General features: G+C 34.9%; 1 long non-coding RNA gene across 1 annotated transcript in view; it reads left to right on the top strand.

The window, feature by feature from the left end:
* The first annotated feature begins 1,313 nt into the window (after positions 1-1,313).
* The window catches only part of LOC122422801, a 33,528-nt gene continuing 16,042 nt past the window's right edge, over positions 1,314-18,799 (top strand). Inside the window, exons 1-2 of the long non-coding RNA XR_006263965.1 lie at positions 1,314-1,471; positions 17,530-17,562. This is a non-coding gene — a long non-coding RNA (uncharacterized LOC122422801). The remainder of the gene's footprint in view (positions 1,472-17,529; positions 17,563-18,799) is intronic.

Raw genomic sequence — 18,799 nt, 5'->3', positions numbered from 1 at the left:
TCCTGCCTTCAATCTTTCCCATCATCAGGGTCTTTTCCAATGACTCAGCTCTTCGCATCAGGTGGCTGAACCACTGGAGTTTTCAGCTTCAGCATCAGTCCTCCAATGACTATTCAGGATTGATTTCCTTTAGGATGGACTGGTTGGATCTCCTTGCAGTCCAAGGGACTCTCAAGAGTCTTCTCCAACAACACAGTTGCAAAGCATCAATTCTTCTGTGCTCAGGTTTCTATATGGTCCAATTCTCACACCTATACATGACTACTGGAAAAACCATAGCTTTGACTAAATGGAACTTTGTTGACAAAGTAATATCTCTGCTTTTTAATATGCTGTGTAGGTTGGTCATGACTTTTCTTCCAAGAGGCAAGCATCTTTTAATTTCATGGCGGCAGTCACAATCTGCAGTGATTTTGGAGCCCAAGGAAATAAAGTTTTTACTGTTTCCATTGTTTCCTCATCTATTTGCCGTGAAGTGATGGGACTGGATGCCATGATCTTAGTTCTATGAGGCTTGAGTTTTACACCAGGTTTCTCACTCACCTCTTTCACTTTCATCAAGAGGCTCTTTAATTCCTCTTCACTTTCTATCATAAGGGTGGTGTCATCTGCATATCCGAGGTTATTGATATTTCTCCCATCAATGTTGATTCCAGCTTGTGCTTCATCTAGCCCAGCATTTCTCATGATGTACTCTATACGTAAGTTAAATAAGGAAGGTGACAATATACAGCCTTGACTACTCCTTTCCCATTTGGAACCAGTCTTTTGTTCCATGTCTAGTTCTAATTGTTGCTTTATGACCAGTCTATAGATTTCTCAGGAGGCATGTAAGGTGGTGTGGTATTCCCATATCTTGAAGAATTTTCTACAGTTTGTTGTGATCTACACTGTCAAAGGCTTTGGAGTAATCAATAAAGCAGAAGTAGATTTTTTTTTTTTTTTTCTGGAATTCTCTTGCTTTTTCTATGATCCAACGAAAGATGGCAACTTGATCTTTGGTTTCTCTTCCTTTCTAGATCCAGTTTGAACATCTGGATGTTCAAGATTCATATACTGTTGAAGCCTGGCTTGGAGAATTTTTACCATTCTTTTGCTTGCATGTTAGATGAGTACAATTGTGTGGTAGTTTGAACATTCTTGGGATTGCCCTTCTTTGGGATAGGAATGAAAACTGATCTTTTCCAGTACTGTGGCCACTGCTGAGTCTTTCAAATTTGCTAGCATGTTGAGTGCAGCACTTTCACAACATCATCATTAGGATTTGAAATAGCTCAACTGGAATTCCATCAACTCCACTAGCTTTGTTCGTAATGATGTTTCCTAAGGACCACTTTACTTTGCGCTCCAGGCTGTCTGGCTCTAGGTGAGTGATCACACCGTCGTGGTTATCTGAGTCATGAAGATCTTTTTTGCACAGTTCTTCTGTGCATTCTTGCCACCTCTTCTTAATATCTTCTGCCTCTGTTAGGTCTGTAATATTTCTTTCCTTTATTATGCTCATCTTTGCATGAAATGTTCCCCTGTTATTTCTAATTGAAGAGATCTCTAATTTCTCCCATTCTATTGTTTTCCTGTATCTCTTTGCATTGATCACTGAGGAAGCCTTTCTTATCCGTCCTTGCTATTCTTTGGAACTCTGCATTCAAATGGGTGTATCTTTCCTTTTCTCCTTTGCCTTTAGCTTCTCTTCTATTCTCAGCTATTTGTAAGGCCTCCTCAGACAACCATGTTGCCTTTGTGCATTTCTTTTTTCTTGGGGATTGTTTTGATCACTGCCTCCTGTACAGTGTCATGAACTACGGTCCATAGTTCTTTGTACACTCTATCAGATCTAATCCACTTCCACTGTGTTATCATAAGCGATTTGATTTAGTTCATACCTGAATGGGCTAGTGATTTTCTCTACTTTCTACAATTTAAGTCTGTACTTTGCAATAAGGTATCACTCTTATGCTCTCTTTTCTTCTGTCTTTCTTTTTGAATGGATACTGTGTTTTTCGGCAAAAAAAGCATACTACAAAATTTATTGGCATAAACATAGTTCACATTGTTCTCTGATTATCATTTTTCATTCTATAGTATTTGTAGTGATTAGGGAGATGGTTTGGCTAGAAGTTTATCAAATGCATTAATTTTATGTTTTATTGATATTTTTATTATTTTCTGTTCTTATTTTTATTATTTAATTCTTCTGTTGATTTGGGTTCAATTTTCTTTCTTATTCTGATGTGTCAAAACAGAAATTTAAATAGTTGACCTGCAGATCCTAGGATGAGTTTCTGTTTCTTTTCCTATGTTTATTACATGCTTCAATTAGATTCATACTTGGAAAGAGTTAACAGTCATACTAAAATATTTTTGACATCCATAGGTATCATAATTCTATAAGTCCACATGGTAATTACATAAATATAAGCTGTCAGTATATGATTGCTTCTACCTGTAATATTTGGTAATTACATAATTTGGCATGATTGCAATTATAAAAAGAGTACATAGTAATTGACTAAAATTATTTTTTTAGTTTTTTTTCTAAAACTCAAAACTTTTCTATATTATGAAAAGTAACAAAACATGCAATTAGAAGAAAATTCAGAGGGATACTCTATTATTCTTCAAAATGTGAGAAACTAATTTTTTGTCTTTTTATAATATTTGATCAAATGTATAACTGTGTGCTACATCTATCTAAAATTATGCATAATCTAATAAAATTTGCATAATCGTTCAAAACTTTGTTTTAGGGAAGGAACTTTTTAACTTCTTGACTTTTTTTTTTACTAATGTAAAATTATTTTGGCATCTCAGAGAAACAAATAATCCAAAGAAAAAACAATGATTAAGTTGACATTGTCACTGATAGCCACATGCTTTATACTCCTCTCATGAAACTCAAGGTTAACTAGTAACAGACATTAAATTTTTCTATATAAGTTCTACTTGACCTTTAATATTATGTATTTGATGACCGGGATGGCATGATTTTTAAATAAAAAATTAATTTAAAAATATATGTGATAAGAAAAGGCAGCTTCATGATTCTGCCTTGCAGCTTCAACAAATAATTATAGACACACTGGAAACAAACCAAAAAAAAAAAAAAAAAAAAAACAATATTGGCAATGAATTGGAAAGTCTCTAAAAGGACATAAAATATATAAAGCAGAATGTGATGAAAACTTTATAACTAAACATGTGAGATATTTGAAGTAGGTTCAACAGCATAATATAAGCAATAGAGGAAAATAAATGAATTGGCAGAAAGTTTGAGATCATCTCTTCTGAATGACAAAAGAAAGTAGACTAGAAACAAAATGTACAGATCCTCAAAACCTGTGGAACTATAACAAATGATATGAAATTATTTTTATTGAACTCCACAAACAGAAGAGAAAAAAAAAGTACACTTCCTATGTTTAGCAAGAGACATAAACCAATTTATTCAAAAATTAGTTGAATATCAAACCAAAAGAAAATCCCTATCAAGACACTTCATAACTACTTACTTACATATATTACCTGAAAACTAAAGACAAATAAAATACATGGAGAAGAGAAAATGACACCTTATCTATAGGGGAAACCAATTTGAATGATAGCAAACTTCGTGGCAGAAAACAGAAGCCAGAAGGAAGTGGGAGAATATTTTTAAATTACCTAATTAAAAAAAAAAAAAAAAAAGATGTCAATCCATAAACAAATACCAAGTAAAAAATATTTTTCTGAGATAAAGAATAAAACCAGATATTTTCAGAAAGATAATTTATCACCAATAGAAGACACAGGTTCAGTCACTGGATCAGGAAGATCCCCTGAAGAAGGAAATGATAATACAGTCCAGTATTCTTCCCTGGGAAATTCTATGGACAGAAAATCTTGGTGGGTTACAGTCTATGGGGATCACAAAAATATTGGACACAATTTAATGATTAAACAACAGCAACACCATCAATCAAATGAATCTAATCAGCATTTATAAGGAAATCTCCAAATCCTTGGTGACTTAGCAAATTCTGAGAAATGCTAAGTCAAACAAGAAGTTTTCAGATGTTATGAAAATAATATCATATTGTAAATTAACTGTACTTCCAATGTTAAAAAAACAGTGTATATAGATAGATAGACAGATGTATTTAAAAAGAAAAAAATGTTTATCAAATTTGTGGAAACAGCCAAAGTTGAAAGGATCATTTATAGTTTTAAATACATATATTGAAAACAGATGAAAAGTGTCAAGTCAATATTCTGAACATTCAACCTCAAAACCTAGAAAAAGAAGAATTAGCAAACCCCAAGCAAATCAAGGAAATAATAAAAATAAAGGCAGAAATAAATAAAATTATAAACAGGAAAATAATAGTGAATATCATGAAAAAATAACTAACATTTTAAAAAAAATGAAAAAAAAACCTTCTTGCTAGACTGACAAAGTTAAAAAAAGAGAGTATGAAATTACAAAATATGAGGAACAACACAAGATATATCATGACAAACTTTACAGATGCTAAAAGAATAACTAGGGCATACTAAAAAGAGCTCTGTACACTTTGACAGTCATGATGAAACAGACAAATTACCAACAAAAATAAAACCAATCACATCCCACTTAATAAGAACTATATAATCAGCATATCTCTGTAACTATTAAGAAAATTAGATTCCTGATTTTAAAATACCCATGAAAGAACATCACAGACCCCAATGATTTCACTGGAAAATTCCATCAACTGTTTGAAGGATTAACAGCAATACGGTACAATCTCTTTCAGGATACAGTAGAAGGGAGATATTTTAAAATTCATTTTCTGAAGCTATTATTACATCAAAACCAGATAAAAGAAGTACACAAAAATGAAGATAAAAGAACATTTAAAAAGAAAGATATCAATGTCCTAGCTAATAGGGACAAAAATTCTTACCATAATATCAGCAGAATGAATGAAACATATAAGAATAATTATTCACTATGAGAAAATGGGTTTTATTCCAGAAATGCAAGACTGGTTCAATATTGAAAAAAATCAATTGGAACAATTACACAAGATTATTTTTTAATATATTTTTAATTGGAAAATAATTGCTTTGCAATGTTGTGCTGGTTTCTTCCATACAGCAACATGAATCAGCCATAAGTATACATATATCCCTCCCACTTCCCACCCCATCTCATCCCTCGAGGTTGTCACAGAGCACCAGGTTGAGCTCCCTCTGTTAAACAACAACTTCCCCCTAGCTATTTTACATATGGTAATACCTATGTCTCAATGCTACTCTCTCAATTTGTCCCACCCTCTCCTTCCACTGCTCTGGCCACAAGTCTGTTAACTGTGTCCACATTTCTATTCCTGAACTGCAAATATGTCCATCAGAAACATTTTTCTAGATTCCATATACATGCATTAATGTATGGTACTTGTTTTTCCTCATTCTGATTTGTTTCACTCTCTATGACAAGTCTTTGCAAATGACCCCATATCTTTCCTTTTTACTGCCAGGTAATATTCCTTTGTATACATGCACTATGTCTTCTTTTTCTGTTTCTCTTTTGATTTAGGTTAGCAACCATTTAGGTTGCTTCCATATCCTATATGGTAAATAGTGCTGCAATAAACACTGGGGTGCATGTGTCTTTTTGAATAATGGTTTTCTAAGGGCATATGCCCAGAAGCAGGATTGCTAGGTCACATGGTAGTTCTATTTTTTTTTTTTTTTTTTTTAAGGAATTCTGCCTTTTTCTCTAAAGGGGCTGTATCAATTTACATTCCCATCAACAATGCAAGAAAGGTTCACTTTCTCCACACCCTCACCAGCATTTATTGTTTGTGAATATTTTTGGTTATGGCCATTCTACTGGTATGAGGCTATACACATCATTTTAGTTTTGATTTGGATTTCTCTAATAATGAGTAACGTTGAGCATTTTTTTTTTCATGTGTTTATTGACCATTTGCTTGTCTCCTTTAGGTATTTTGCCCATTATTTATTTATTTTTAATTGGGTTGTTTATTTTCCTGATATTGAATTGCATGAACTGTTCATGTATTTTGGAGATTACTCCTTTGTCAGTTGATTCATTGGTAAATATTTTCTTCCATTCTCATTATCATCTTTTCATCTGTTTAAAGTGCCATTTGCTGTGCAAAAGTTTTTAATTAGGTCCCCTTTATTTAATATATTTTTTTTTTATTTCCACTACTCTAACAGGTGGGTCAAAGAGGATCTTGCTGCAATTTCGGACAATGAGTGTTTTACATTTTCCTCTAAAAGTTTACAGTTTCTGGTCTTACATTTAGGTCTTTAAACCAATTTCAAGCTTCCCTGATACCTCACTTGATAAAGAATCTGCCTGCAATGCAGGAAACCCTGGGTCAGGAAGATCCACTGGAGAAGGGATGGGCTACCCACTCCAGTATTCTTGGGCTTCCCTTGTGGCTCAACTGGTAAATAATCTGCCTGCAATGCCCAAGACCTGGGTTTTATCCCTGGGTTGAGAAGATCTCTTGGAGAAGGGAATAGTTACCCACTCCAGTATTCTGGCCTGGAGAAGTCTATGGACTATATGGTCCATGGGGTCACAAAGAGTCGGACATGACTGACCAACTTTTACTTCCACTTTCTTTCAAACCATTTCCAGTTTATTTTTGTGTATGGTGTTAGGAAGTGTTCTAATTTCATTCTTTTACATGTAGCTGTCTATGTTCCCACCACCACTTACTGAAGAGACTATTCATTCTCCATTGCATATTCATTCCTCCTTTGCCCATAGGTGCCTGAGTTTATCTCTGGGATTCCTATCTTGTGTCACTGATCTATGTTTCCAGTTCTATATTGTTTTGATTACTGTAGTTTGTAGTATAATCTGAAGCCTGGTAGGTTGATTTGTCCAACTCTGTTTTTCTTTCTCAAGATTGATTTTGCTATTTGGAGTCTTCTATGTTTCCATACAAATTGAGAAAAGTTTTGTTCTAGTTCTTTGAAAAATGTCACTGGCCATTTAGTAGGGATTGCATTGACTCTGTAGATTGCTTTGCCCATGTTAAGTTGTTTCAGTCATGTCCGACTTTGTGTGACCTTCTTGACTGTAACCTGCCAGGGTCCTCTGTCCATAGGATTCTCCAGGCAAGAATACTGAGATGGGTTGCCATGTCCTCCTCCAGGAGATCTTCCTGACCCAGGGGTTGAAATTGCATTTCTATGCCTGCTACATTGGCAGGCAGGTTCTTGACCACTAGCACCACCATCCAAGAACATGATATACCTCTCCATTTGTTTATGTCATCTTTGATTTCTTTCATTAGTGTCTTATAGTTGTCTGCATACAGGTTTTTTTGTGTACGTATGTAGGATTATTCTTATATTATTTTTAGGTATGATTAAGATTATTCTAAAATTTACATAAAATCAATGTAAGTTCAAAAACTAAAACAATTTTTAAAAGATAAACTGTAAATTAGAAGAAAATGGTCTCTACCTAGTTTCAAGCCTTATGTTAAATGTGTTGTAATTACACTGTCTGGTATTATAAACGTATAGGTACTTTTATATGTCAGTGGAAAAGAATCAAGAGCATGAAAGTATATCCATGCATATCCTGTGCTGAATTATTTTTACAAAGATTCAAATGCAGTTTAATGAAGAAAAGATGTCCTTTTCCACAAATTATGCTAAAATAAGTGGAAATCCATTAGCAAACAAATAAATAAAATAAAGCAAACAATATTGACATAAGTCTTGGATCTTTAACCCAAATATATCAAACCATATCTCTGGGACCTACAGTTAGATGATAGGAAAATTAGATACCAACATTAGAATGAGCCAACATAGAAAAAAATGAAAAGTTGAACTTCATCAAAGTTAAAAACATTTGACCTTTAAAATATTCTGGGGAAAAAAATAGGGGGAGGGTCAATGGACAGACAGTGAAGAGGATATTTATAAACCATACAGCCAAAAAAAAAGACTTGTTATTGAATATATAAAGAACTCTTGAAACTAAAGAAACCTAAACTCTGTAAACTGAAATAAATCCAATTAGCAAATGGGAAATAACATAGAGAGAAATTTCAGTGAAAAGAAGATGCAGATAATAAACAAGAGCATGAACAAAATTAAATATCACTAAAATTCAGACTTAAATTGAAGAAAGAAGGTAAAACCACTAGACCATTCAGGTATGACCTAAATCAAATCCCTTATGATTATACAGTGGAAGTGAGAGACTAGATCTGATAGACAGGGTGCCTGATGCACTATGGACAGAAGTTCATGACAATGTACAGGAGAGAGGGATTAAGACTATCCCCATGGAAAAGAAAAGCAAAAAAAAAAAAAAAGACTGTCTGAGGAGGCCTTACAAATAGCTGTGAAAAGAAGAGAAGTGAAAAGCAAAGGAGAAAAGAAAAGATATTTCCATTTGAATGCAGATTTCCAAAGAATAGCAAGGAGAGATAAGAAAGCCTTCCTCAGTGATCAGTGCAAAGACAAAGAGGAAAACAACAGAATGGGTAAGACTAGAGATCTCTTCAAGAAAATTAGAGACACCAAGGGAACATTTCATGCAAAGATGGGTTTGATAAAGGACAGAAATGGTATGGACCTAACAGAAGCAGAAGATATTAAGAAGAGGTGGCAAAAATAAACAGAAGAACTGTACAAAAAATATCTTTACAACCCAGATAATGCCTTAGAAAGCATCAGTACGAACAAAGCTAGTGGAGGTGATGGAGTTCCAGTTGAGCTATTTCAAATCCTGAAAGATGATGCTGGGAAAGTGCTACACTCAGTATGCCAGCAAATTTGGAAAAGTCAGCAGTGGTCACAGGACTGGAAAAGGTCAGTTTTCATTCCAATCCCTAAGAAAGGCAATCCCAAAAGAATGCTCAAACTACCGCACAGTTGCACTCATCTCACACGCTAGTAAAGTAATGCTCAAAATTCTCCAAGCCAGGCTTCAGCAATACGTGAACTGTGAACTTCCAGATGCTCAAGCTGGTTATAGAAAAGACAGAGGAACCAGAGATCAAATTGCCAACATATGCTGGATCATCGAAAAAGCAAGAGTTCCAGAAAAAAAAAACAAAAAAACAAAAAAAAACCCACCATCTATTTCTGCTTTATTGACTATGCCAAAGCTTTTGACTATGTGGATCACAATAAACTGTGAAAAATTCTGAAGGAGATGGGCATACCAGACCACCTGACCTGCCTCTTGAGAAACCTATATGCAGGCCAGGAAGCAACAGTTAGAACTGGACATGGAACAACAGACTGGTTCCAAATAGGAAAAGAGTATGTCAAGACTGTATATTGTCACCCTGCTTATTTAACTTCTATGCAGAGTACATCATGAGAAATGCTGGGCTGGAAGAAGCACAAACTGGAATCAAAATTTCCAGGAGAAATATCAATAACCTCAGATATGCAGGTGACACCACCCTTATGGCAGAAAGTGAAGAGGAACTAAAAAGTCTCTTGATGAAAGTGAAAAAGGAGAGTGAAAAAGTTGACTTAAAGCTCAACATTCAGAAAACTAAGATCATGGCATCTGGTCCCATCACTTCATGGCAAATAGATGGGAAAACAGTGGAAACGGTGGCTGACTTTATTTTATTTTATTTGGGGGGGGGGGGCTCCAAAATCACTGCAGATGGTGATTGCAGCCATGAAATTAAAAGACGCTTACTCCTTGGAAGGAAAGTTATGACCAACCTAGATAGCATATTACACAGCAGAGACATCACTTTGTCAACAAAGGTCTGTTTAATCAAAGCTATGGTTTTTCCAGTGGTCATGTATGGATGTGAGAGTTGGACTGTGAAGAAAGCTGAGTGCTGAAAAATTGATGCTTTTGAACTGTGGTGTTGGAGAAGACTCTTGAGAGTCCCTTGGACTGCAAGGAGATCCAACCAGTCCATCCTAAAGGAGATCAGTCCTGGGTGTTCATTGGAAGGATTGATGCTAAAGCTGAAACTCCAAAACTTTGGCCACCTCATGTGAGGAGTTGACTCATTGGAAATGACCCTGATGCTGGGAAAGATTGAGGGCAGGATGAGAAGGGGATGACAGAGGATGAGATGGTTGGATGGCATCACCGACTTGATGAACATGAGTTAGAGTAAACTCCGGGAGTTGGTGATGGATAGGGAGGCCTGGCGTGCTGTGATTCATGGGATCACAAAGAGTCGGACACGACTGAGTGACTGAACTGAACTGAACTGAGACATCTGCAAAATGGAAATTCAAACTGCAATGGAAATATCAATACACGTGACTGATATGAGAATGGAAGGCTAAAAGAAAAAATGGTGACAAAACTATATACTGACAAGAGAGTATGTGACCAGGATCACTTATATATTGCTGGTAGGAATTGAATATGCCACATTCACTCTGGAAAATTATTTGGTGATTTTTTTTTTTTTGGTTATCTGGTTTTGATTTATAAAATTATATATGCATATATATAAAAATTGTACATGCATATAAAATTATATATATGCATATATATGTATTTAAAATTATATATATATATATATATCATATATAAAATTATAAAGGCACTCCTGGGCACTTATTACAGAAAAATGTAGAAATATAACCTCATAAAATCCCAAACATGAAAGCATTTCTGTGTAAATTCATATAACCATATATGAATTAATGTTTATCATTAAATAACTATACACTTTTAAATTTTAATTAATTATTTATGTGGGCATCTTAAGCAATATACTTCCCAAAATGATTTTTATCCTAGGCAAGATTATAGATTCACTTATTAAGAGTCTGGTTAGGATAACTTAGGAGGAAAAATGTGATGAAAGTAACCAACAATGTTAATGGGACTACATCATATTCATTGAAATTAATATTTGTTTTTTTTCTGCAAAATTTAGCTATATATTCATCAGAAGACAGCATTCGAATATGTGTAAAAATATTAGTATCTGTCAATAAACTATAAATGATAAGATAGAAAAATGCCAGAATTATTTTATAACTAGTGATATCTATAATGTTCTGATCTACTCTCATGGAAAGCTATTTCTAGAGAGATCAGTCCAGCACACAAATGTATCACATGATTGTATTTACTCTTTCTGGTAAGATGTTTTCAAATATTTTGATAAAATATTTAGGATACTTGTATTTGATTAAAGGAATGGGAAAAATAATGAATGCATTGGACATAATGTCATGGTCCCAAAAGACCTTAAAATATTTCAATGATCAGTTAAAAAACAAGATACAATTAATAAGAATAATATTAAAACACATGAAGCACCATACTATATTAAAAATAGAAAATAAATGATTAAATATCAATATATGTGAAGAAAATTAAGATACTTTAGTATTCTAAAAAATACAAATAAATCACTATATATATTTCAGAAAATTAGGCAATTTTCTGAAATCTTAATCTAGAGCAAGAGAAGTACTGATCCCACTCTAGTCTTCAAGCTTATACTATTATCCAGAGCAGTACAATCATTTTTGGAACTTAGACTTAATAGAAGTCAAGGGACAGCAATCAATCAACTGATCAACCAAAGAAATACATCTTGAAATCCCATGGCAAGGGGAATAATGGATAGAAGAGTAATTCAAGAAGATTCAAGGAAACAGGACTTGAAGAACCACCACATAAATGCATTTTATATTTGTTCTTCATATTCCCAGGAGTGTAGGTTGGAATCAACGGAGATGACATACAACAAACAGGCTTTTCACCCTACAATAAGGAAGGACAACACTAACAAATGGATATTTCCAAAATTATTTGACATGAACTATCCAGAAATATACTATATCGCTTGTTATTAAAGTTAACTGAAAAGTCAGTTGAAGAAGATATAATCAGGGAGAGTTTAACTGAAACTGGATGCATCTCTTCCAGGTGTTTTTTCAAAGGTTAACTAGTCACAGAGCATCCTAATTTTTCTATTAAAAAAACAAACAAACAAAACAAAACAAAATCCTCACTCTATTCTTCATTCTATATATTCCTCTCCTGCTTTTTCCTCATAGAATGTATAACTGATCTATATACTATAGATGGATCATTGAAAAAGCAAGAGAGTTCCAGAAAAACATCTATTTCTGCTTTATTGACTATGCCAAAGCCTTTGACTGTGTGGATCACAATAAACTATGGAAAACTGTCCAAGAGATGGGAATACCAGACCAAGTGACCTGCCTCTTGAGAATCCTGTATGCAGGTCAGGAAGCAACAGTTAAAACTGGACAAGGAACAACAGACTGCTTCCAAATAGGAAACGGAGTATGTTAAGGCTGTATATTTTCACCCTGCTTATTTAACGTATATGCAGAGTACATAATGATAAATGCTGGGGTGCAGGAAGCACAAGCTGGAATCAAGATTGCCAGGAGAAATATCAATAATCTCAGCTATGCAGATGACACTACCTTTATGGTAGAAAGTGAGGAAGAACTGAAAAGCCTTTTGATGAAAGTGAAAAAGGAGAGTGAAAAAGTTGGCTTAAAGCTCAACATTCAGAAAACTAAGATCATGGCATCAGGCCCATCACTTCATGGCAAATAGATGGGGAAAAAGTGGACACAGTGGCTGACCTTATTTTTCTGGGCTTCAAAATCACTGCAGATGGTGATTGCAGCCATGAAATTAAAAGACACTTGCTTCTTGGAAGGAAAGTTATGACCAACCTAGATAGCATGTTAAAAAGCCGAGACATTACTTTGTCAACAAAGGTCCATCTAGTCAAGGCTATGGTTTTTCCAGTGGTCATGTATGGATGTAATAGTTGGATTATAAAGAAAGCTGAGCGCTGAAGAATTGATGCTTTTGAACTGTGGTGTTGGAGAAAATTCTTGAGAGTCCCTTGGACTGCAAGGAGATCCAACAATTCCGTCCTAAAGGAGAATAGTCCGGGGTGTTCATTAGAGGTGCTAATGTTGAAGCTTAAACTCTAGTACTTTGGCCACCTGAAGTGAAGAGCTGACTCATTTGAAAAGACCCTGATGCTGGGAAAGATTGAGGGCAGGAGGAGAAGGGGACAAGAGAGGATGAGATGGTTGGATGGCATCACTGACTCGATGAACGTGAGTTAGAGTGAACTCCGGGAGTTGGTGATGGACATGGAGGCCTGGCGTGCTGTGGTCCATGGTGTCGTAAAGATTCACACACGACTGAGTGACTGAACTGAATTGAACCTATACTATAGATTTTACTTATCTTTAAGTTCTCTGCCTCTCCCTACAAAACGTAACCCCTTTAAAAATAGTTTTGCTTATTTGTCCTCTGCAGTACCCCTAGAAATTAGAACAATACTTGACACATATTTTATATTTTTAATAAATGTAGGCATCCACAAAAGAATGGAAAATGAATGAATAAATGCACACATAAGTAAATAAATAAATGGGCTAAAAAACATGAAGCTCCATTTCAGGTATGAAATTCTAAGACATACTTATTTTTAAGTTATTTTTTAAATGAAACAGATAATTGTTTCTTTTTTATTGTGAATAGATCAATCAAAAGTCATGCTAGTTATATTTTCCAAAACAAAAATATCTTGGAATAAAAATTATGCTTCTATCCATAATATATATGATTATGTATAAGATTTTGTGAAAAAGTAGATGTACAGATAAACACAGGCAATCATAAGAGTTTTGGAGACTAAGATTGTATTAAATTCAGTATCTGGTATATGTTTATTAGTATATTCTATTCCTCTGTGTCTTTTTAATTATACATTTTATTTTGAGAAAATTTCTCATTCGTGTTTACTTAATGTAATGATACACTGCTGCTGTTTAGTTTCTAAGTCATGTCCAACTCTTCTGCAATGCCATGGACTGCAGCCCACCAGCTTCCTCTGTCCATGGTATTTCTCAGGCAATAGTACTGTAGTTGGTTTCTATTTCCTTCTTCAGGTGATCTTCCTGACTCAGGGATTGAATCCATGTCTACTGCATTGGCAGGTACATTTCTTACCACTGAGCCACTGGGGAAATACAAAGATAGATATATATATATATAGAGAGAGAGAGAGCGAGAGAGAGAGAGAGAGAGAAAGAGACAGAGAGACAGAGACAGAGAGACAGAGACAGAGAAAGAATATATATATATATATATATATATATATATATATGTGAATAATATTTCTGCATTTACATAATCTTGTTATAGACAATTTTATACATATCTCTGGCATACAAATTTTCTCTGGCATACTTTAGTTTTGAGCCTACATTCCTGCTAGCATTCTTGCCATTATGCTTAAATACAGTATTAAGGAATCTTTTATTTGCTTTTAAATACTGTGTTTTAATGAACATTTATGTGAACCCTTTATGCTTCTTAGATTAATAATCTTTTCTTTGTGATATTCTATATATCGGTAATCTTGTTTTAGCTTCTTTTCTTTTCCATAGGTCATGATCAAACCCTGTTGTTGATGAGCTAAAGAATCTGAAATTAGAATTTGTAAATGATCCGAGTTGTAATATACAATCATATTGTTAGTGTGCATTTCTTAATTACATATATATTTTCATTTATTTTATTATGTTGGTGATGCATGTACATATGGAAGTGCAAACTCAAGTAATGCTCAAGTATTTGAAATATAAGGTAAATTTCACCTTCCTTACCAACTCCACAAGGAATTGATGAAGAAGAAAAAGAAACTGAAAGGATTGGCCTAACTCTACATCAACATATACTTTAAAGTTGCCATATTTAAGGTGGTGTGACACAGGTAAAGGCAGATCAATCAACCAACAGGACAAAAGAAAGGATCATAAGCATTTTGATGCCAGGATCTGTTTATATTCTTGGAAAATTACTGAAAGGTCAGCCAGTCTTTTTTTTTCCCTCTATAGTCTTTATATTCAAAACTAAGATAGATAAAAATTAAAACTAAACTCATTCATTTATAGATGAAAGTATGTATCCAAATGTATTGTCACCAATAGCATTCTTAAAAAAATAACTGCTTTCCATAACAAAAGAAACAAACACTTAAAAATTTTTGCAAATCTATTCAATGTCTACTTTAAGTGAGGTCTTACCAAGTGGCTCAGGGGTAAAGAATCCACCTACCAATGCAGGACACACAGGTTCCATCCCTGGGTCGGGAAGATCCCCTGGAAGAGGGCATGGCAACCCACTCCAGTATTCTGGCCTAGAGAATCCCATGGACAGAGGAGCCTTGCAGGCTATGGTCCACAGGGTCACAAAGAGTTGGACATGACTGAAGCTTTTAGTACACAATGAACAGCTTAAGTGAAGGCAGCTAAATCCTTGTATCTATTTGGCATTTGTCAGTTGTTGTGTATTGTTTTGTTCAAAGTATATGAAGAAAATCTGGGCTCACAAAAAAACATGTAGTTGAAAAAAGAAAGACTATCTTAATAACTTTTCAGATAATTATGAATAGTCTCCTTCGTTACCACAAAAAATATAACTTGTGGTACTTTCTTAATGGTGAAACAAAATAAGGAATCTTAAGTCCCCATAAGTTTCTATGACAGTAGTGGGAGAGTTCAGCTTGTGAAAGGGGTCATCCTTGAAATAAATCACACAAAATCACCTTCTGATGTGGTTGACAGTTTCATATCCACCCTAATGTTCAGCTTAGGAGTTCTAGTTTCCATAACAAACAGAAGGATTAAGAAGGCATTCATATTTTAGAAAGATGTCCTTCAGAGCTCACAATCTTCAGCAGAGGTGTGCCCTGCTCAGCAGATGATTAAGACTGAAAACAGAAATTTTTAATGTTTGGCTTGCATTTATTTATTTATTTTAACTTGTGAAACACAGCTAGACTGCTCTCACAATAACAGAGGTACAGTTTTCTGGTATTTGTGTAGCAAATATAGTCTGCAAAGTAGAATGATACATGATTAGTAACCATTCAACTTCTTAGCATCATTTCAGTTCACTCACTCAGTTGTGTCCAACTCTTTCTGACTGCATAGACTGCAGCATGCCAGGACTCCCTGTCCATCACCAATTCCCAAAGCTTACTCAAACTTATGTCCATTGAGCCAGTGACACCATCCAACCATCTTATCCTCTGTCATTCCCTTCTCCTCCTGCATTCAACCTTCACAGCATCAGAGTCTTTTTCAGTGGGTCAGTTCTTCACATCAGGTGGCCAAAATATTGGAGTGTCAGCTTCAGCATTAGTCTTTCCAATGAATATTCAGGACTGATTTCCTTTAGGATAGACTGGTTGGATCTCCTTGCGTCCAAGGGACTCTCGAGAGTCTCCTCCATAAACATAGCACAGAAGCATCAATTCTTCAGCACTCAATTTCTTTACAGTCCAGCTTTCACATCCATACATGACTACTGGAAAAACCAGAGCTTTGACTAGATAGACCTTTGTCAGCAAAGTAATGTCTCTGCTTTTTAATATGCTGTTTAGGTTGGTCATAGCTTTTCTTCCAAGGAACTAGCGTCTTTTAATTTCATGGCTGAAGTCACTATCTGCAGTGATTTTGAGGCCCCCAAAAATTAAGTCTCTCACTGTTTCCTTTGTTTCCCCAACAATTTGCCATGAAGTGATAGTACCAGATGACATGATCTTTGCTTTTTGAATATTGAGTTTTAAGCCAGTTTTTTCACTCTCTTCTTTCACTTCCATCAAGAGGTTCTTTAGTTTTTCTCTTTCTGCCATAAGGGTGGTGTCATCTGCATATCTCAGATTATTGATATTTCTCTGGGAATCTTGATTAGAGCTTGTGCTTCATCCAGCCTGGAATTTCATGTGATGTACTCTGCATATAAGTTAAATAATCAGGGTGACAATATACAGCCTTCATGTACTCCTTTCCCAATTTGGAACCATTCTGTTGTTCCATGCCCGTTCTATTGCTTCTTGACCTGTATACAAATTTCTCAGGGGGCACGTAACATGGTCTGGTATTCCCATCTCTTTCAGAATTTTCCATAGTTTATTGTGATCCACACAGTCAAAAGCCTTGACATAGTCAATAAAACAGAAGTAGATGTTTTTCTGAAATTCTTGCTTTTTCTACGATCCACCGAATTTTGGCAATTTGATCTCTGGTTTCTCTACCTTTTCTAAATCCAGCTCAAATATCTGGAAGTTCATGGTCCATGTATTGCTAAAGCCTGGCTTGGAGAACTTTGAGCACTACGTTGCCAGCATGTGAGGTGAGTGTGATTCTGCAGTAGTTTGAACACATTTTGGCATTGCCTTTCTTTGGGATTGGAACAAAAACTGACCTTTTCCACACTGCTGAGTTTTCCAATTTTGCTGTCACATTGAGTGCAGCACTTTCACAGCATCATATTTTAGGATTTGAAATAGCTCACCTGGAATTCCATCACCTCCACTAGCTTTGTTCCCAGTGATGCTTCCTCAGGCCCACTTGACTTCATATTCCAGGATGGCTGGCTCTAAGTGAGTGACCATCATGGTTATCTGGTTCATGAAGATCTTTTTTATATAGTTCTTCTGTAAATTCTTGCAACCACTTCTTATCTTCTGTTTCATTTAGGTCCATTCCATTTATCTCCTTTATTGTGTCCACGTTTGCATTAAACTTTCCCTTGGTATCTATAATTTTCATAGAGATTTCATATCTTCATAGTGTAGAGAATCTTAAAATTAGAACATTTGTTTGGGGAGAAGATTGATTAGGCCATGCTACCTGCCTCAATTTACCTTTTTTCCCATTACTTGATAGAATGCAATTATGTTAAATACATATGAAATGTCTTAGGTAGTTTTTACTTTCCTCCCTATTTAATAACTGTGATTTGTATTTGCCAATTTCTTTAATTATTTAGATGGAAAATGCCATCAACACTTAAAAACTTTTTGCATATACTTCCATGTAACATAGTTTTAAAGCTAAATATGTTGATCTATTTTACCACAGTATCTATATATATACACACAATAATTATTAAAAAGCTTTCTTCCTATATTTATTTTGTAACTGGTGAAGTTGAAACCATCAATGGCATATAAACTACTGTCTACATGTGAGTAATATTCTATTTATTTTCTTAAAATTTCCATAAAATTTTAACATAACACAATGTTAATTCTTTAAAGTTTATTGTTTTACTATATGAACAGCATACTGCTACTGCATAAATATATAGTGGTAGGTCAAACATAGTGCTTATTTAATGTTTGTGAGATAGCGAGCCATTCCACATGTAGAAGTTTTAATCTATGTACACTGGCAGGACAGGAAGAGGTGATATAGAAGGAAAGATAAAAAAATCAACTTAAAATATGAGCATATGCACATATACAAGTAAAACATTTGAGATGAAAGTAGTTATAGTTTGCATAACTTTGAAGAGAGTTACAATTAAGGAAGAAAACAATGCATTTTGACTATTGCTGGAGTCTTTCATGAAGTGTAGTTCATATTCATTCTCTGCCCAGTCCATAGGCCACTTCCATCATTCTGCTACCTGAACTATGAAATTTCTTTGCAATTATGCCTGCTGTGGAAACTATCAACACTACATGAGGCTTATTTTAGTCAAGGAGTCGAGCAGAGCAGTGTGTGGTTTATTGGGTGACTGGGCTCTACCCACTTGTGTGAGCTGGTTATGTGGGTCCATATGAGTTTGCTGCATCTGGCTCTGGTACAGGAAACTTAAATCTTAAAAGGAAGTGATCAGGAAGAAAAGATGCAGATGAAACAAGACAAGTGACCATAACCTGGGTCTTATAAGATGAACTATAGTTTGTGAGGATGGACAGGTCTCCCCAGGCCTCCAGGCCTCCAACTTTGATGATGGAGA

This window comes from Cervus canadensis, chromosome 20 (assembly GCF_019320065.1).
Source record: "Cervus canadensis isolate Bull #8, Minnesota chromosome 20, ASM1932006v1, whole genome shotgun sequence".
Classification (NCBI taxonomy): domain Eukaryota; kingdom Metazoa; phylum Chordata; class Mammalia; order Artiodactyla; family Cervidae; genus Cervus; species Cervus canadensis.
Note: the sequence above shows the minus strand (reverse complement) of the source record. Positions and strands in the feature narration are given on the sequence as shown.